The sequence below is a fragment of the Sciurus carolinensis genome, chromosome 15 (assembly GCF_902686445.1).
Source record: "Sciurus carolinensis chromosome 15, mSciCar1.2, whole genome shotgun sequence".
In the NCBI taxonomy this organism is placed as follows: Eukaryota; Metazoa; Chordata; class Mammalia; order Rodentia; family Sciuridae; genus Sciurus; species Sciurus carolinensis.
In genome coordinates, this window is record NC_062227.1 from 996,007 (window position 1) to 1,012,779 (window position 16,773).

Here is a 16,773-nt window from a genome sequence, read left to right on the forward strand (position 1 = left end):
CAGCGGGAGGTGAGCCCCCGTGCTCGGGGGCCAGGCTCACGTGGTTGAGCTGGATGCCCAGCCCCTGCACATTGCTGAATGAAAGCTTGAAAACCCACAGATCCAAACGCCACACGCCACACGTGTGGCTGGCCCTCCTCACGCCACAGCGTGAGGTCCAGCCAGGTGACGGAGGCACGCTCCAGGCTGCTCTTGGGAAGACAAGATCCAAAACTCCCTGTGGCCGGTGAGCGGCTTCTTGCTCCTGCCCGATCCCCCTGAGACTCAGCTTCCCAGCCAGACACACGCACACACCATCACACACATGCTTGTGCCTGCACGCGTGTGCTGGCTGCACTCACACATGCTCACACAGACTCACACGTGAATGCACGCACTCACATGTGCAGGGTTGCTTCAATGATTAGATGAGAAGCTACTTGGGAAAACATTTTCCAGCAAAAGCCACCAAACAGGGCAGTGACTGTCTCCACCACCCACCTGAGAGGACCACATGTTCAACTCAATGACGGATGCAGCCTTGGAGTCCTTGGAGGACTCGGGAAGGTGGACGCTCTTCCTGGGCCACCCCAGGAAGTGGGTGAGTGACTGGAGCGCGGAGCAGATCCTGCGGAGGACCACGCTGAGGCTCAGTGCACAGGGTGAGGACGAGGGCTTGGATTTCAGGGCGTGTGCACACCAGGCAGGCCAGGGAGCCTCAGGAAGGAACCCGAGATTCTGTAGCAGCCCAAGGCTTCAGTCACATCCCATAATTCAGGGGAGCGCACAGCTCAGGCTTTGCACCCCTGCCACCCCTCCTGTGGGGACGGTGGGACTCAAGTCCAGAGAGGTGGGGCTAGCTGCACTCAGGAGAAGCCAGAGCCCAGGCTGGAACCCAGGCTGACAGGCTGACGCCCTCGCCCCCACCTTCAGAGGAGGACCTCCGTGCCAGGTGGACTCGCTGCCCCCTGCACGTGAACCCTCACCTTCCCTGGGAAAACGCACACCGTGGCCCTGTGCTCTGTGAGCCTCCAGGGGTGTGGGCATGGACATGCCTCCTTAATCCACAAGGCAGCCTCACCGAGAGCTCTGCCAGAGAGTCCAGCACCAAGGCCGGGAGGAGCAGGCCCCAGCGACTGCTGGTCAGTGAATAGCACTGTGTCCCGGGCGCTCGGCCAGGTCCCAGCCAGCCTGTGCAACGCCACAGGTGGGAGCTTCACTGTGGAGCGAGGTAAACAGGGTGGAAAGGACCGCGAGACTGAGCAGGACTTCTTGGCCTCCTGGGACCATCTGGTTAACCTGGCACTCGGTTCCAGGCAGGCACGAGGCTGCTGCCTTCCAGGGGAGGCAGCGCTCCAGCCTCCAGCCTTCCCGGGGTCTTCCCAGCACAAGGGACAGACTCGCCTGTCACAGAGTCCTGATGGCTTCTCGGGATGGGCAGAGGCCCCTCTCTGGGAGGCCGGGGGCCTTGCAGGAGTGGCCTAGCCCAGCCCTGCCCAGGTCTGATGAAGCGCTGGCACCTGCAGGAATGAGAGGCACGGAAGGGAGCAATGTCCCCTGCTGTGTGACCCTGGCCACCACAAGCCCTCAGACGCACAACCAGAACGGGGTCCACGATCTGCCCCTAAGGCTTCGGGAGGAGGGGAGTGAGCGGCGCTCTGTGTGACCCAGCCACCTTCTTTCAGGGCCCTCTTGCCGGACTCGGGCCCCCCAGGCTGGTGGGAGGGCTGACGGGCAGCGTGCAGCAGGCCCAGGCCCTGCCTCCCTCCTCCCAGGAACGCTCTCTGCCACAGGCAGCCTCGGCCACCTCATGACAGTGCCTCCACAGTGACCAGGCTGGGAGGGCCCAGACGCGGCCAGCGCAGCCTCCGGGGAGGCCTTCTCAGAGGGCCGCGAGGCGCTCTCCCACTGGGTAACAGGAAATGGTCACCGCTGCATCGCATCCCTGGCTCCCCAGAGCCTCCCTCCTCAGCCCCAGGCCAGGATGACGCCACCCAGCAGGAGCCTGCGGCGTCCCTGTTCTGTTCTCCCAGACAGGAATCACGTCCTCCCTGTGCTCGATTCAGAGCCAGCGTTCCACAGATGCCAGCTCTGCCTGTCGCTGGTGCTGAGCCCTGGCGGACATCTGCAAGGGAACCACCGAGGACTTGAGGCAGCTGAGAGGCAGGAGGGTCTGTTGCTGCCTCTGCCTTTCCACAGCCTGCCTGGAGGTGAGGCCCTGAATCCACGGTCTCCTCTCCAGTCACGGGTCACGCATGTTGGTCACGCACGTGCAGGCGTGCCACCCTGTCCCCAGACACATGGCACCCGTCACCTTCGGGCAGCATACTTGAACCCATTCTGTATTGGGGCTCTCACTGCTTCCCTAAAATGGAGCTACAGGTACCGCGCCCGGCCTGCCTCCTCCCTGCTGTGCCCTCCCTCCCTCCCTCCTGCCTGTGCCCTCCCTCCCTCCCTCCTGCCTGTGCCCTCCCTCCCTCCCTCCTGCCTGTGCCCTCCCTCCCTCCTGCCTGTGCCCTCCCTCCCTCCCTCCTGCCTGTGCCCCACCCTCCCTCCCTCCTGCCTGTGCCCTCCCTCCCTCCTGCCTGTGCCCTCCCTCCCGCCCTCCTGCCTGTGCCCTCCCTCCCTCCCTCCTGCCTGTGCCCCACCCTCCCTCCTGCCTGTGCCCTCCCTCCCTCCTGCCTGTGCCCTCCCTCCCTCCCTCCTGCCTGTGCCCTCCCTCCCTCCCTCCTGCCTGTGCCCCACCCTCCCTCCTGCCTGTGCCCTCCCTCCCTCCTGCCTGTGCCCTCCCTCCCTCCCTCCTGCCTGTGCCCTCCCTCCCTCCCTCCTGCCTGTGCCCTCCCTCCCTCCTGCCTGTGCCCTCCCTCCCTCCCTCCTGCCTGTGCCCTCCCTCCCTCCTGCCTGTGCCCTCCCTCCCTCCCTCCTGCCTGTGCCCCACCCTCCCTCCCTCCTGCCTGTGCCCTCCCTCCCTCCTGCCTGTGCCCTCCCTCCCTCCCTCCTGCCTGTGCCCTCCCTCCCTCCTGCCTGTGCCCCACCCTCCCTCCCTCCTGCCTGTGCCCTCCCTCCCTCCTGCCTGTGCCCTCCCTCCCTCCCTCCTGCCTGTGCCCCACCCTCCCTCCTGCCTGTGCCCTCCCTCCCTCCTGCCTGTGCCCTCCCTCCCTCCCTCCTGCCTGTGCCCTCCCTCCCTCCTGCCTGTGCCCTCCCTCCCTCCCTCCTGCCTGTGTCCTCCCTCCCTCCTGCCTGTGCCCTCCCTCCCTCCCTCCTGCCTGTGCCCCACCCTCCCTCCTGCCTGTGCTCTCCCTCCCTCCCTCCTGCCTGTGCCCTCCCTCCCTCCTGCCTGTGCCCTCCCTCCCTCCCTCCTGCCTGTGCCCTCCCTCCCTCCTGCCTGTGCCCTCCCTCCTGCCCTCCTGCCTGTGCCCTCCCTCCCGCCCTCCTGCCTGTGCCCCACCCTCCCTCCTGCCTGTGCCCTCCCTCCCTCCTGCCTGTGCCCTCCCTCCCTCCCTCCTGCCTGTGCCCTCCCTCCCTCCCTCCTGCCTGTGCCCCACCCTCCCTCCTGCCTGTGCCCTCCCTCCCTCCTGCCTGTGCCCTCCCTCCCTCCTGCCTGTGCCCTCCCTCCCTCCCTCCTGCCTGTGCCCCACCCTCCCTCCTGCCTGTGCCCCACCCTCCCTCCTGCCTGTGCCCCACCCTCCCTCCTGCCTGTGCCCTCCCTCCCTCCTGCCTGTGCCCTCCCTCCCTCCTGCCTGTGCCCTCCCTCCCTCCTGCCTGTGCTCCACCCTCCCTCCCTCCTGCCTGTGCCCCACCCTCCCTCCTGCCTGTGCCCTCCCTCCCTCCCTCCTGCCTGTGCCCACCCTCCCTCCCTCCTGCCTGTGCCCTCCCTCCCTCCTGCCTGTGCCCTCCCTCCCTCCCTCCTGCCTGTGCCCTCCCTCCCTCCCTCCTGCCTGTGCCCACCCTCCCTCCCTCCTGCCTGTGCCCACCCTCCCTCCCTCCTGCCTGTGCCCACCCTCGCTCCTGCCTGTGCCCCACCCTCCCTCCTGCCTGTGCCCGGCCCTGCCTCCTCCGCCAAGCTCTGGTGGCCCGTTTGGGGGCTGCTGGCTGGTGCCCCAGCTCCTGTAGAAGTGAAAGCCCTGGGCTGGTGCCAGCTGGATGGGACAGAGCTCCAGCTGGGAGTGGACAGGGCTCCCACTTCCTGATGCCCCCTGGGATGGGACCCCCTGAAGGGCCAAGAACACCCAACTGCTGATGGGAACCGCTTGCTTGACAGCCTGCATCACGTGGGCTCCTGAAGGATTAGATTCCATTGTGAGCCACCCTCGTCTTCCTGTGCTGGGTAGACAGGACCTGGCTGGTGACCTGTGGGGTTCCCAGTGGGGAATCAGGGGCCAGGCCTCCGCTCGGCCTGAAGAAGAGGCCGCCGGTCCCCTTAGTGCTCACTGAGTGACCGCCGTGGGGAGGCTGCGAGCAGTGCCAGTCCTGGCGACTTCCGCAGGGCGATCGCCCCCACCCCACCCCCGCTGCTTTGACCCGGGCAGACATGGCGCCCCGACAGGCAGAGGCAGAGCCCGCCCGCCACCTGTGTGCCCATGTGCATGTGTGTGTGTGCACACGTGTGTGCTTGTGCGCGTGTTGCTAAATGCAAAGGCACCCCAAAGGGGGCACATGAGACTCTCGAGATGACCCCCAGAAGACGCCCCACGAATGCTGGGGTTTAGTTCTTCCCTGACGCCTCTATGCAGCAGAACGTGGGAAAGCGCTCTGCTCTGCCTGCGAGCATTCTGCCTGCACTGACTCAACCCGTGCTTGAAAGACTCACCTCTCCTGAACGCGTCCAGACAGCAGCGCCCTCGTCCTTCCTAAGCAGTGCCGCCTGGCAGCTCCTGATTCACCTGTGCTGAGTCTTCCGAGGGGCGCGAAGACGAAGACCGTCTGCAGTGCCCAGGAGGCTCCAGGGCGCTCGCGCCCAGTCGGCACGGGGCCTGGCTTTGATCCCCAGCACTGAAAAATGGCATGAAGGGACAGGGGGTGGGCACAACTCCCCTCTGTCCAGGGACCGCGGCACCCACGGGCTCCGGCGTCCCTGTGTCCTGGAACCGACCCCTGCAGATGCTTCTGCAGAGCCAGGCTGAAGACTGCCCCGGGTAGTGCTCCTGCTCCGGCACGGGGAAGTGACTTCAGGGGCTCCGGGCGTACCAGGACGCTCTCGCGCTCTCCGCACGGAAGTGAATGTTCTGCCTCAAGCCGCTGTGCGCGTCACTTGGTGCCGAGAGTCTGAGAGGCCACAGCCGCTGGAGTTTGCAGGTCGGGTCACCCAGGTCAGGGAGGGGAGCCGGGCTCCCTCAGGTGACTGCCCTTCTGGGCTGCGCGGACGTGGTGGCAGCAGCAGTAGATGCGGTCTCGGGAGGCCTTTGGGTGGGAGTGGACAGACTTGGATCTGAGCACAGCTTGGCATTGGGGGGCCCGTGATTGATTGCCGTGGCTTTACGCTGAGAGGACCCTGGGGCCACACGCTGGTAGGAACACACGGTCAGACCCATACTCGCCCCGCAGGTGCCCCCAGGGGCTCAGCAGAGCTGCACCATGCTGCGCGGGAGACCAACCTCCAACTGTGGCCACATTGACCCCTTTCCATCACAAACTAGGCTGCCTTGGGTATTCTGCCACAGCACTGAAAGCTGACTCATGCCTGGAGCGAGCGTCACCTTGGGATGATTTGTTCCAACTCAGTGGTGCCGGGTCTGCTGAAGGCTTTCCACCTGCCAGCCTGGTTGCACTCTGGAGGCAGACAAGCCCCGGCCCGCTTGCTGCTTGGGGGCTGGCAGCTAGTCGCCACATCAGAGTGGCTTTGCCACGGTTCCAGGGCCCTGGGTGAACCAGGACAGTGCGGGTTCTGTCGACATTTTCCACTTAGCTGTCTGTCACGGGCTCATAGGGACAGAGATCTCAAAGTAAGTGTGGGTACAAAGCTGGTCCTGGGGACAGTTATCTCAGCATTGCCCTGAGGACATTGCTCGACTTGTGGGGTCCTGGGAGCTGCGGCAGCTCTGGAGAGGCTCCAGCGTTGCCGGGGTGGGGCTCCAGCCTTGGCACACGGCCCATGGAACCCGGGACCCTCTGCTGCCACCTTCCCTGTCCACGCGTGGAGGCCAGTGTAAGCCCGGAGGGAATTCTGGTATGCAAAACCCATCTTCCCTCTGAACAAATCGTGACCTAAAGTAAGGAGCGGCAGGTGAGAGCCCAGACGTGGCCTGCTCCTGGTGGGCGTGGGAGGGAGAGCGGGGAAGACCGTGGCTGCCTGCAGGCTCCACGCAGGAGAGGGGAGCTCAGCCCCGTGCTCCCTAGGGCTGCCAGTGGTCCTTCTGGAAATCCTCCTCCCTCCTCAAGAGGGAAGAGGAGGCCACAAGTCTGCTCAGAGAAACTCCTGGAGAGCCGGAAGCATTGTTCCTTTCCCTCTCCAGAGCCTTCGGGATTCGCTGGCAGCCTGCATGTGTCCAGCACCTGCCACAGCCCAGTGGCCGGGAGGCAGACTCTCCCGCGAGAGAAGCACAAGCCCGCCGAGGCCCGGCCTCCACACTCAGACTCCTTCGTGCTTCCCCTGCTGGTCATCTGGGTTCCTTTAAAGGTAGGCTGCTTGTTTGGAGCATGTCCGCTGTCTGTCCCCTGAGGCCACACCCATGGGCAGGGAGCTGGAGGGTCAGGACTCCCAGTGCCCAGCTCTACGTCCTCCGAGGCATCCTTCACTTGCTTTGGCACAGCCCACTGTGAATCCCGGTCTGAACCATCTGTAAAGACAGACAAGCCACGAGCCTGCGACAGACACCGAGGGCATTGCCGGTTCCAGTTGGGCAGCACTCGACATCCGTTCCGTTAGAACATGGACAGGATGAGGAACCGCAGTGACCTTCACACTCCAAGGTGTTCCCAGCCTACGGAGTGTGATTCTCTGGCCCCGGTCACTCTACAAATAGGTGTGACCAGAATCTTCTAAAGTCCCACATTCTGGAAAATCCCGGGTCCCAGGCAGACCGTGCCAGCGGATGCCCGGGTCTGCTGGCGGCGATGGCAGACAGCACCTCAAATCCAGCTCAGGGTAGGGAAACGTCCACAGCTCCGCTGGGTTTCCCAACTGTGGCTTGTCATGGTCAGCTTCCTTTATCGCTGAGGACAGTCTCTTTTGTCCAGAAAAACACGCCTCTTGTAATCGATAGGGGTTGACGCAAGAACCTCAGGACATCGTCCCAGGAACCACAACAGTGGTGACTCACCCTGCAAAGGAGGGTCCCTCCATTGCTCCCCAGGTGACAGCACGGCACGGAGCCCTCAGCGTGGGCAGTATCGACACTCCTGCACAACTTGGTTTACCCCGGGTGTAGACGGAAGTCCACCTCGCCCGATAGTGGTGGTGGCCTGATCATCTCAGGTCTGCCTGATAGGCGGGTGTCCACGGGGACAGCTGGGAGTCCTCCTGGCTTGTGTGCACAGAAACCTAAGTGCCAGGGCGCCTTCCGATCAGACAGAACTCCAGCCTTCCACCCACCTGCGCACTTGGTGTGCGCGCGCCCCTGCAGAGGTGCCCGTGGGACCCCGGGGGCCCTCCCACCCCGTCACCGGCGCCTGTGCCTTCCCCGCTCAGCGCCTGCGCACGCCTCACCTGCGAGGCGGCTGCCCTGCACCAGCCCCGGAGCTTTGCATGTTCCGCGGTCCTGCAGTCCTGCTCACGTGTCTGGGGCTCCCAGGGACAAGGGCCTGGCATCCTGGAAGTGCATCAGGCAGCGTGGAAGGAGTGCTTGGTGGTCTTGGTGCCCACGCAGGGTGGTGCTGATCTGAAGCTCGCGGGCGCCCATCAGACTCCATTCCTTACTGAGTGGAAAGTCTGCCCTGTGCCTCCACCACAGATGCAACCGACAACCTGCACGACCCCGGGCGACCTCCGCACGCCTCTCGCGGCCTCCTCCAGGTCAGGCCTGGGGACGTGGTCGAGAGCCAGGCCCGAGGAAGTAGAGGACGGCCTCCTGGTGCTGACCCACGGCCCACGGCACCTCGAGTCCCCCAGGGATGCGGTTCTGCCCACGGGCCTGTGACACCCCCAGGCGGAGCTCCTGCGGGTTAGCGCACACGCAGCCCTGAGCAGAGGGCACTGCCCTGGGCCGCGAGGGCAGCCTGGTGACCTCCACCCGGATCCAGCCCCGCAGCCTGGGGACTCCCGAGCTCCCACTGCCGGCAGGTGTCAGTCACTGAGCAGCGTGAGCATCAGGAAGGCAAACGCAGCGGATGCGTGGGCCAGAGGCAGCGGCCCAAGCTCCCGGCACGCGGAGCCATGCAGAAAGACACCGGCCTGCAAGTCCAGGCTCTGCCGGGGACGCCTCGGCTTGCTCTCTAGACCCTCTCACGGGACAACCCGCATGCTGGTCCGGGCACACGCATGCCGACGCCCAGCACGCCTCCTTCCTTGGGACCCCTCCCTGCTTCCCGGTCCCCAGCATAGACAGCAGGTGCTCCGCAGGCTGTGCGGGAAATCCCATGCTGGATGGTGACCTCGCTGGACCCGAGGTTCTCGGGGACAGAGGGTTTATCTCCGTGACCTTCCTACCCTCACGCCAGTACCCAGACAGGGCCTTAGACGTTCCTGGTGCTCAACCCAGGACACAGGTCCTGTGTCAGTACAAACGTCCTGGACTCAGTACGAAGCTGTTGAATTCAACCCAGGATGGCTGCACCCAGGGCACCTCACAGCCAACTTGAAAATGAGCCTACCCAAAGGCCACCCACCCTGCGTGCTTCCACAGACCTGTGGGGCTGAGCCGGGGCCGGGCAGGGGCTTCCCCGTCCTCCACCCTGCACATCTTCCCCACGTGCGGGCACCCTTTGGCAAAACGGCCAACCCAGTAAAATCGCACAGCATTGAGCTCTTCCCTACGGCGTCCTTATCCTTATTCAGCAACGTCTTACACACCAGCCCTGCGCTGTCGGAGGTGCTAGGATCCGCTAAACTGCGGATCCTCCCCAAGGTGCCTGGAGGCCAAACTCCAATTGTTAGAATCATGGGATCAACGTGAGAGCGTTTCAAAAGAAGGAGGAGGCGGAGGCAAGACGTCCATGGAGGTGGAGGAAGAACAGCCAGAAGGAGCAGGGAGGAGCTGAGAACGCCATCCGCAGAGTCCCGGGCAGCCGGAGCTCTTGATTCACGAACAACATGCGCGCGCGTCTTGCATCAGGCACAGAATGAAAGGAGAATTCCCAGCGGCGTGCCCGGCAGGGAGCCGCAGCCCAGGTGAGACAGTGGGCCGGCTGGGAACCCCTGGAGGGGCCTCTGTGCGCGGCCTGGCCTGGGCTGGACGTCAGGAGGGCAGTGCTGCCCCGCCTGCAGCTTCGCTTGGAGGTGGCTTGGAATGTTCTGGCTGGGCTGGCTGCTCAGTACAGTGGCTTACCGTACATCGACCAGAGCCCAGAGTGTTCGCCCGGGTCTGATTCAGGTGTTCGTTTCTCAGGACTCCAAGGAAGGGATCAGAACACACGGGCTCTCAGCACCCCCCACACTCCCCTGACCGTTATCTGTTCCTTTGCAACATCACATCTCCAAAACAAGATCCAGCCCTCCTATCCAGCAGAGCAGGGTGAGTCTGGACTCACCGATGCGCACCTCTCATGCGGGTAAGGTCTCCCTCTGCCAGATGAGGATGGGGAGGCGGCTCCCTCCCAGCATTCGGCCTGCAGGTCCGCACGCGGTTCTGCTTCAAGGGCCTTCTGACCCTTTTTGGTTGAGATTTCTGCCTGGGTGTTGCGATCTAATTAGAAGTGAAGAATGAAGGAGAACGGATGAGGAGGAGGATGAGCAGAGCTCTCAGGGCAGAGAAGGGCTGCCAGCAAGCTCCACAGCTTTCTCCCAGGGGCTCCGAGCCTTTCACTTCCCGACCCAGGATGCTAGCTACCAAGTGTTGCGGGTCCCTCACCCACAACTGGGAGTTCTGAAGAATGTCAAGCCACGTCACCAAACCCTTCCGTGGAGATACCCTGAGTAGCCCTCCTCCCAAACAATGTCTTTTCAGTACCCAGCGTTGTCACTCTGGCCTGTCCCATGAGGTCAGGAGGAGGACTTTCCTCTTGCCATGCCCTCTTGGTTGCTCCAAAGGGTTCGGGGTTTTAGGCATTGCGGATTTGGATTTCACATTGGAATTGCTCGACCTGTAATTGAAAGGACTGCATGGTTTCTTCTTCCTCCTGGATTTCAAATGTTTTGCTTTATGTAGAGTTAATATTTAAAAATCAAAAGAAAAGAAGAACTCCTGGAAGCCTCAGTAGGGCTAGGAATGCAGAAAGGCCAGGAGGAGAGCGGGGGAGGGCTCAGACTCCAGGTTCACGGACATCCAGGGGCAAATCGTGGCTCAGACTCTCACAATCAGACCTGAGCAGGTCACTGGCCCCCAGCAGCCTCCTTTGAAGAAAACTGTGAATGGGACAAAGTTGCCCCGTATTTGGAGCTCAGGAGTCAATTCCTGAAAGCAAGTAGACAGCAGGCTGTTCTTTTGCAACTTTTTCTTGGACACCCCAGTGTCTCAGAAGGACAAGGATCAACTACAAGTTTAATGTTAAGAAACAGTCAGTTTTAGGGAAGATGCTATGCAATTGCAGTTCAAAAGCTCAGACTAAGGACGCCTGGCAGCCCTTGCTGACAACCTTGGGTGGCCCAGCACAGGCAGGGCGCCGGAGGGACAGCCAGGGCACTGGACAATGCCGAGCTGCAGGAGGCTGGAGGCCGGAGAAGGCACGCCCCCGCACGCCCACCCGCCCAGGACTGACCTGCCCGCTAATCCTGCCCGTGCACATTGTTCCACCCCAGCAGCCTGTTCAATTCCTTTCCTGAAACAGTCTCTTTGACGCAGCCGCATCTTGTGTTCAGTGACATGAAAGAGACACTGATGCTGATTATCAAAGGCATGTGCCCCCAGCCCCCCAGCCGCCAGCCCCGGGGCGGAACACCACCTCTTCCTCCAGCCTCTGCACCCTCCCGCTGGGACGGCTGGGCGGCAAGGAGCACATCTTTGTTCCCCAAGGAACTTCGCATCAGATATTAATCTGGGTCCGGGAACAAGGGGAATTAATACCTTAGGCTTGTAGGTCACACTCAGGTGAACACAGTCCTCGGTGCCGAACACCATGGAGACAGAGAGAAAGTTGGCCTCCCGGGGCCCAGGAGGCGGCTTCCAACCAGGGATAGGGGCTTAACAATTCCAGCATTGTTAGGACTTTGTATAAGGATGAAAACACACCACCAATCATAGAGAGTGCTCATTACACAGTCCCAGGGAGAGCTCGTTAATAAGTTCCTCAAAAGAAAAGACCTTGCCCATCCCGCCACTGGTTAATTATTTTCCACTCCAAACATTCAAGATATAAAACACCACCAGGACTGGGCTGCAGCTCAGTGGGTCAGCACTTGCTGGGCATGCGGGAGGCCCTGGGTTCAATTCCCAGCACCACCACAATTTTAAAAATTAAATTAATTAATTAATGAAATGTCCCACAATTGGGGGCATCAAATAAACCCATGTGATTACGGTAGAGTATCATACAGAATCAAAATTACAGGCAGGAGAATGTATCTGCGTGATGGGCGGAATGTTCACCATGTATCGCTACAGAAAATAATTTGGCTACAAGACAGTGGTGCAGCACTCAAGTGTTGAGCCACTGACCACAGAGGACGCCATGAGGAGTCCACTGAGCCATCGCGGTGGCCTTCACCCAATGGGATGCGTCCCATTCACCTTGCTCTGATTTTCCACAAGATGCGTTATTTCCTTCAGTTAGAAGGAAAGCGGAGTAAAGAAAAGCAAGCCTCCTGTTAGAGAAACTGCATCCACAAGTGTGACAGAGCATAGCCACATCCAGATGGGTCCTTCAAGAGGACTTCTTAGGGTTTTTTAAGTTGAGCCAATTATACAGCAAATCTTGTGGATGGTCCCGCAGATGCACCAGCCTCTTGGCACCCCAGGCAGGGAGGGTTCCAATCAGCTGTGGGAACCAGGTGTCCAAAATGGCTTTGCCACCCAGTTCCCAGTCCCTCGGTGGAGGGATGAGGTGAGGACCACACTCTCTCGCTCTGGTCTGGGGTACGCCAGGCGCCTCCGGAACCGTGGATCACAGGGGAAGTCAATCACCCCACCTACTCACGTGCGTCCCACGCTCTGCCGCCACCTGCTGGCCATACCCTCTATCTGCCATCCGCACTGAGGTTGAGGGTGGCCCAGGTCCCAGACGTGCAGAAGTATGAAGGGGCCTCCCTGAAGCGGTCGCGCCCCGGAATCTTGGGCCTCAGTCTCACTGCCTTGGGAAGCGGGAGAGAGAAGCGAGGGGGACTCGGAGCGGAGGCAGTTCAGGAGAGAGGAGGCTCAGGAATGGGAGGCCGGGCGTGCCCGGGGTGCGTGGCCCTGGGTTCCACGCTGGCACACCCTGAAGCCTGAGCCGACGTCAAGGATGGACGGTAGGGAAGTTCCTATTGACCGTGATTTCTTGGAAACACTTCACCTGCACATGCGCAGTCACTCTCTAGAAGCCCTGTGCACCTGGACCACAGGGGCCTGCGGCCCTGCACCGGTCCACTCGGGGCGCATTTTCCCACCTCGCAGGCAGCTGGAAGTGCAGCCCTGGTCAGCCTGGAGCCTGGGTCCATCGCCGGCCCACGCAGCTGGGCTCGGGCTCAGATGGTCCGCACGCGTGCGCTACAGATCTACTGCAGGCGGAAGGACGGCATGGAAGAGTATTTTTTTGCTCCAAATAAACCAAATATTTGATCTCAGGCCCCTGGAAAAAAACAGGGCCCATGTGTGAACGTCGAGTGCCCAAGAGGAGCCAAGCAGAAAGGATGCTGTTCTGTTCCTGCTTTTCTCCCTTGAGCTTGAAAAGTAGCTCTTTGCTTTCGTAACTCGACCACACCTGCCCCTTTCCTCACCTCCACACAGGCCACCACCTGCGACTTCAGACAGGGCGGGGCCATTCGAGCGCCCCAGCGAGCCCCCAGCGCCTGCTCCACACCCCCGTGACTCCCTGGCTTTCACCTCCTCCTGGGCCCTTTCCCTGAAGGCTCGCTCAGCACACGGACCCTCTCCGAGGCCCCACCTGAAGGGGCCCATCCTGCCTGCAGGTCCTACTGCCTCCTCTGCCCACAGGCCCGGGGTGGGCCTCTGCTGGCCTCTGTGCCTCCAAGGCAGCAGGGGAGGCCCTGGGGGCCTGGAGTGGCCTTCCAGCTGCCCCCCAGCACTGTGGTCAGCCCAACTCATTGGCAGTCTTGTCAGGAGGCTGGAGTGGGAGCCCAGGGCCCGCTCACTCAGCCGCGACGGCTCCTGGGGTGTTCCCTCCTTACACCAGGAGCAGGAGAACAGGCAGCAGAGCCGCTGGGCCCTGGCCGCCCTGCCTTGCCAGCCCGGGCCTGGCGCCCGGCTCCTCAGAGCGTTTCCTGGGGAGAGAACAATCCCATTCTGCCCCCTCCAGGGACAGCAAGAGAACCCGTGCTTCATGGGACATGCTTGGAGAAAGTGAAGTCCCGCTCAGATAGGGGTCCCCATAAATCCAGGACGCCCCCCGGGGTTAGAACGCGGACCAGCCACCACAGATGTAAGTACAACTTCCACTGTTGCTTGGGATATACTTAAGATGGAATGTTTTCATTGTTTACCTGAAAATTCAGAGCTAACTGGGTGTCTTTGTGGAGGGGTTCAGTGTGTGTTGCTTTGCTGACTCTCGGGGTCTGGAGACCCTGTCCACCACGCCAGGCATCCCACAGCTGCTTCCCCTGGCTGGATGCAGACCAGCATTTTCTGAGTAGAAGGGAAGAGAGTGGATTCAGAGGTCCCTGCTGGACAACGCTGGCTCAATGGATGGCCCCTCTGCTTCTGCCAGCAATTTAGGGGAAGGGTCCCAGCCAGCCCTGGGAGCTGCACCTTGTCTGAGTTCAGCCAAGATGGTTCTCACAGTGGGAGACAAACGCTCCCTCAGGCCCAGACCTGCTGTCCTGCCCTACGGCCTGGCCTGCCCTTAGTCCTTCCCGGGCACACCCTGCCATCTGACGGCTGCGTCTGTGGCCTTCCAGATAGGAGACCATCCCTGCCTTTGTTTCCAGTAGTGTTCGACACCCACTGCCCCATTTCCTCTTCACACAAGGTAGGGAGCAGGGGACCCTGACCCTGGGTGCTTCGGCTTGACCCTGCAGCCCGTGTCCTGCCCTGGACAGTCACATCAGCCTCTGCAGGCGTGTGCCCCCAAATCCGTGTTTTCCCAGCTCTCCGGGTGCCTCCCGTGCACCCACAGGTCTGAGAACACTGGTCCGGAGCAGTGGCCCCGTGGCCCCCAGGCCAGCAGCTTGAGCATCACCCGGGGCTTGTCTCAGACACCTGCTTCCAGAGCACCGAGTCAGACTCTCAGTGGGCTCTGGCACGACCTCACGCAGCCAGAATCTGGGGGTCACTGGCGTAAAGAAAAGCACAAGCTGTTTGTTCTTCCGTCTTCCCAGCATTTTCAACCAGAGAACAAAAAACCCTATTCCCTTCAAAATGACATCAGATAAGGGTCAGCAACCCACAGGGGGAACCCGATGAGAACAGAGAGGGCAGAAGAAGGTCCTGCACAGGGGCCGCCCACCTATGTGAGATCCAGCTACAGCTCTGTGGAGGAAACTCAACCAGTTCACCCGTGATCCCTCCTGTGGAGATGCTGGTTCATAGACACCAAGATAAATTCAGTCTCAAAAGCAAGCGGGTCCAATGAGGGGGAGATCAAGAGGGCAAAGAAATGAGACATGAGGTCAGAGTGTCCCACACCAATGTCCAAGAGCCTCTGAGGCTCAAAGCTGGAGTCCACTGTAAGACCAAGGGAGAGGGCCGGCATCCTGCCCTCCAGCATCCCAGAGTCACAGTGGATTCTGGCTGTGTTCTATTGACGCCATTTGAAGTTTAGAAAATTACATTTGAAGAAGACCATAAGGGAGAAATTGCGTTTGGAGGCAGAACAAGATTACAAAACAGAAAATGAAAAAGAGACAGAGCTTTAGATAGATTTCAGCCAAGTGCCTGCACTGATAAGGACCAGGCTCCGGGGGAGGAGGGCCCTGGTGGGACTCAAGTCCACGCTGTCCAGCCAGGGAGCTGACATCAGAGCCCAGGGCAAGGCTGATGACATTCCACAGGTCACATGGCCCAACAGCCAGGGAATGTTCCTGTTGAGAGTCCAGTACCGCTAGGGAGGAGGACACTGGCAAATCCCAGGCAAAGGGGACGGAGCAGACATCTGCACCTGGAGAATGAGCCAATCAAAGCTCAGATCTGAAAAGACAGAATAACTATGAAAGATGCTCCTGAGATGGCCAGGGGAGTTCCACCCAGTAATACGAGTCCTGGGCCCTTGAGCTTGAGCCAGGACAAGTTTCATAAGCAGGAGGCGAGTGTGAGACCCAGGCGTGGAGAGAGCTGTGAGTGTCTGGCAGGTTCCACCTTCCGCCCTCCAGCTGCCCACGGACCCCAGGACCCAGGATAAGTGTGGGCACATGTGGCTGAATAGGGTGGAGCCAGGGACAGACTAAAATCCCCTTGGGGGCTCCAGAAGCCAAAGAGCAGGGCAGCCTCATGTTGGCCGTAATCTGCCTACATTCACACTATGAAGCTGTTGCGGGAGTTGTAGGTTCCCTAGAGCTCAGTGCTCACACTGTGTACAAGACCTCCAACTCAGTTCCTAGAGCTGAGTGCTCACACCGTGTGCAGAGACATCCAAACTCAGTTCCCTAGAGATGAGTGCTCACACCATGTGCGGAGACCTCCACACTCAGTTCCTAGAGCTGAGTGCTCACACTGTGTGCAGAGACCTCCACACTCAGTTCCCTAGAGATGAGTGCTCACACCGTGTGCAGAGACCTCCACACTCAGTTCCCTAGAGCTGAGTGCTCACACTGTGTGCAGAGACCTCCACACTCAGTTCCCTAGAGATGAGTGCTCACACCGTGTGCAGAGACCTCCACACTCAGTTCCCTAGAGATGAGTGCTCACACCGTGTGCAGAGACCTCCACACTCAGTTCCTAGAGCTGAGTGCTCACACCGTGTGCAGAGACATCCAAACTCAGTTCCCTAGAGATGAGTGCTCACACCATGTGCAGAGACCTCCACACTCAGTTCCCTAGAGCTGAGTGCTCACACCGTGTGCAGAGACCTCCACACTCAGTTCCCTAGAGCTGAGTGCTCACACCGTGTGCAAGACCTCCACACTCAGTTCCCTAGAGCTGAGTGCTCACACTGTGTGCAGAGACCTCCACACTCAGTTCCCTAGAGCTGAGTGCTCACACCGTGTGCAGAGACCTCCACACTCAGTTCCCTAGAGCTGAGTGCTCACACCGTGTGCAAGACCTCCACACTCAGTTCCCTAGAGATGAGTGCTCACACCGTGTGCAGAGACCTCCACACTCAGTTCCCTAGAGCTGAGTGCTCACACCGTGTGCAAGACCTCCACACTCAGTTCCCTAGAGCTGAGTGCTCACACTGTGTGCAGAGACCTCCACACTCAGTTCCCTAGAGATGAGTGCTCACACCGTGTGCAGAGACCTCCACACTCAGTTCCCTAGAGCTGAGTGCTCACACCGTGTGCAAGACCTCCACACTCAGTTCCCTAGAGATGAGTGCTCACACTGTGTGCAGAGACCTCCACACTCAGTTCCCTAGAGATGAGTACTCACACATTGTGCAAGACCTCCACACTCAGTTCCTAGAGCTGAGTGCTCACACTGTGTGCAGAGACATCCAAACTCAGTTCCCTAGAGATGA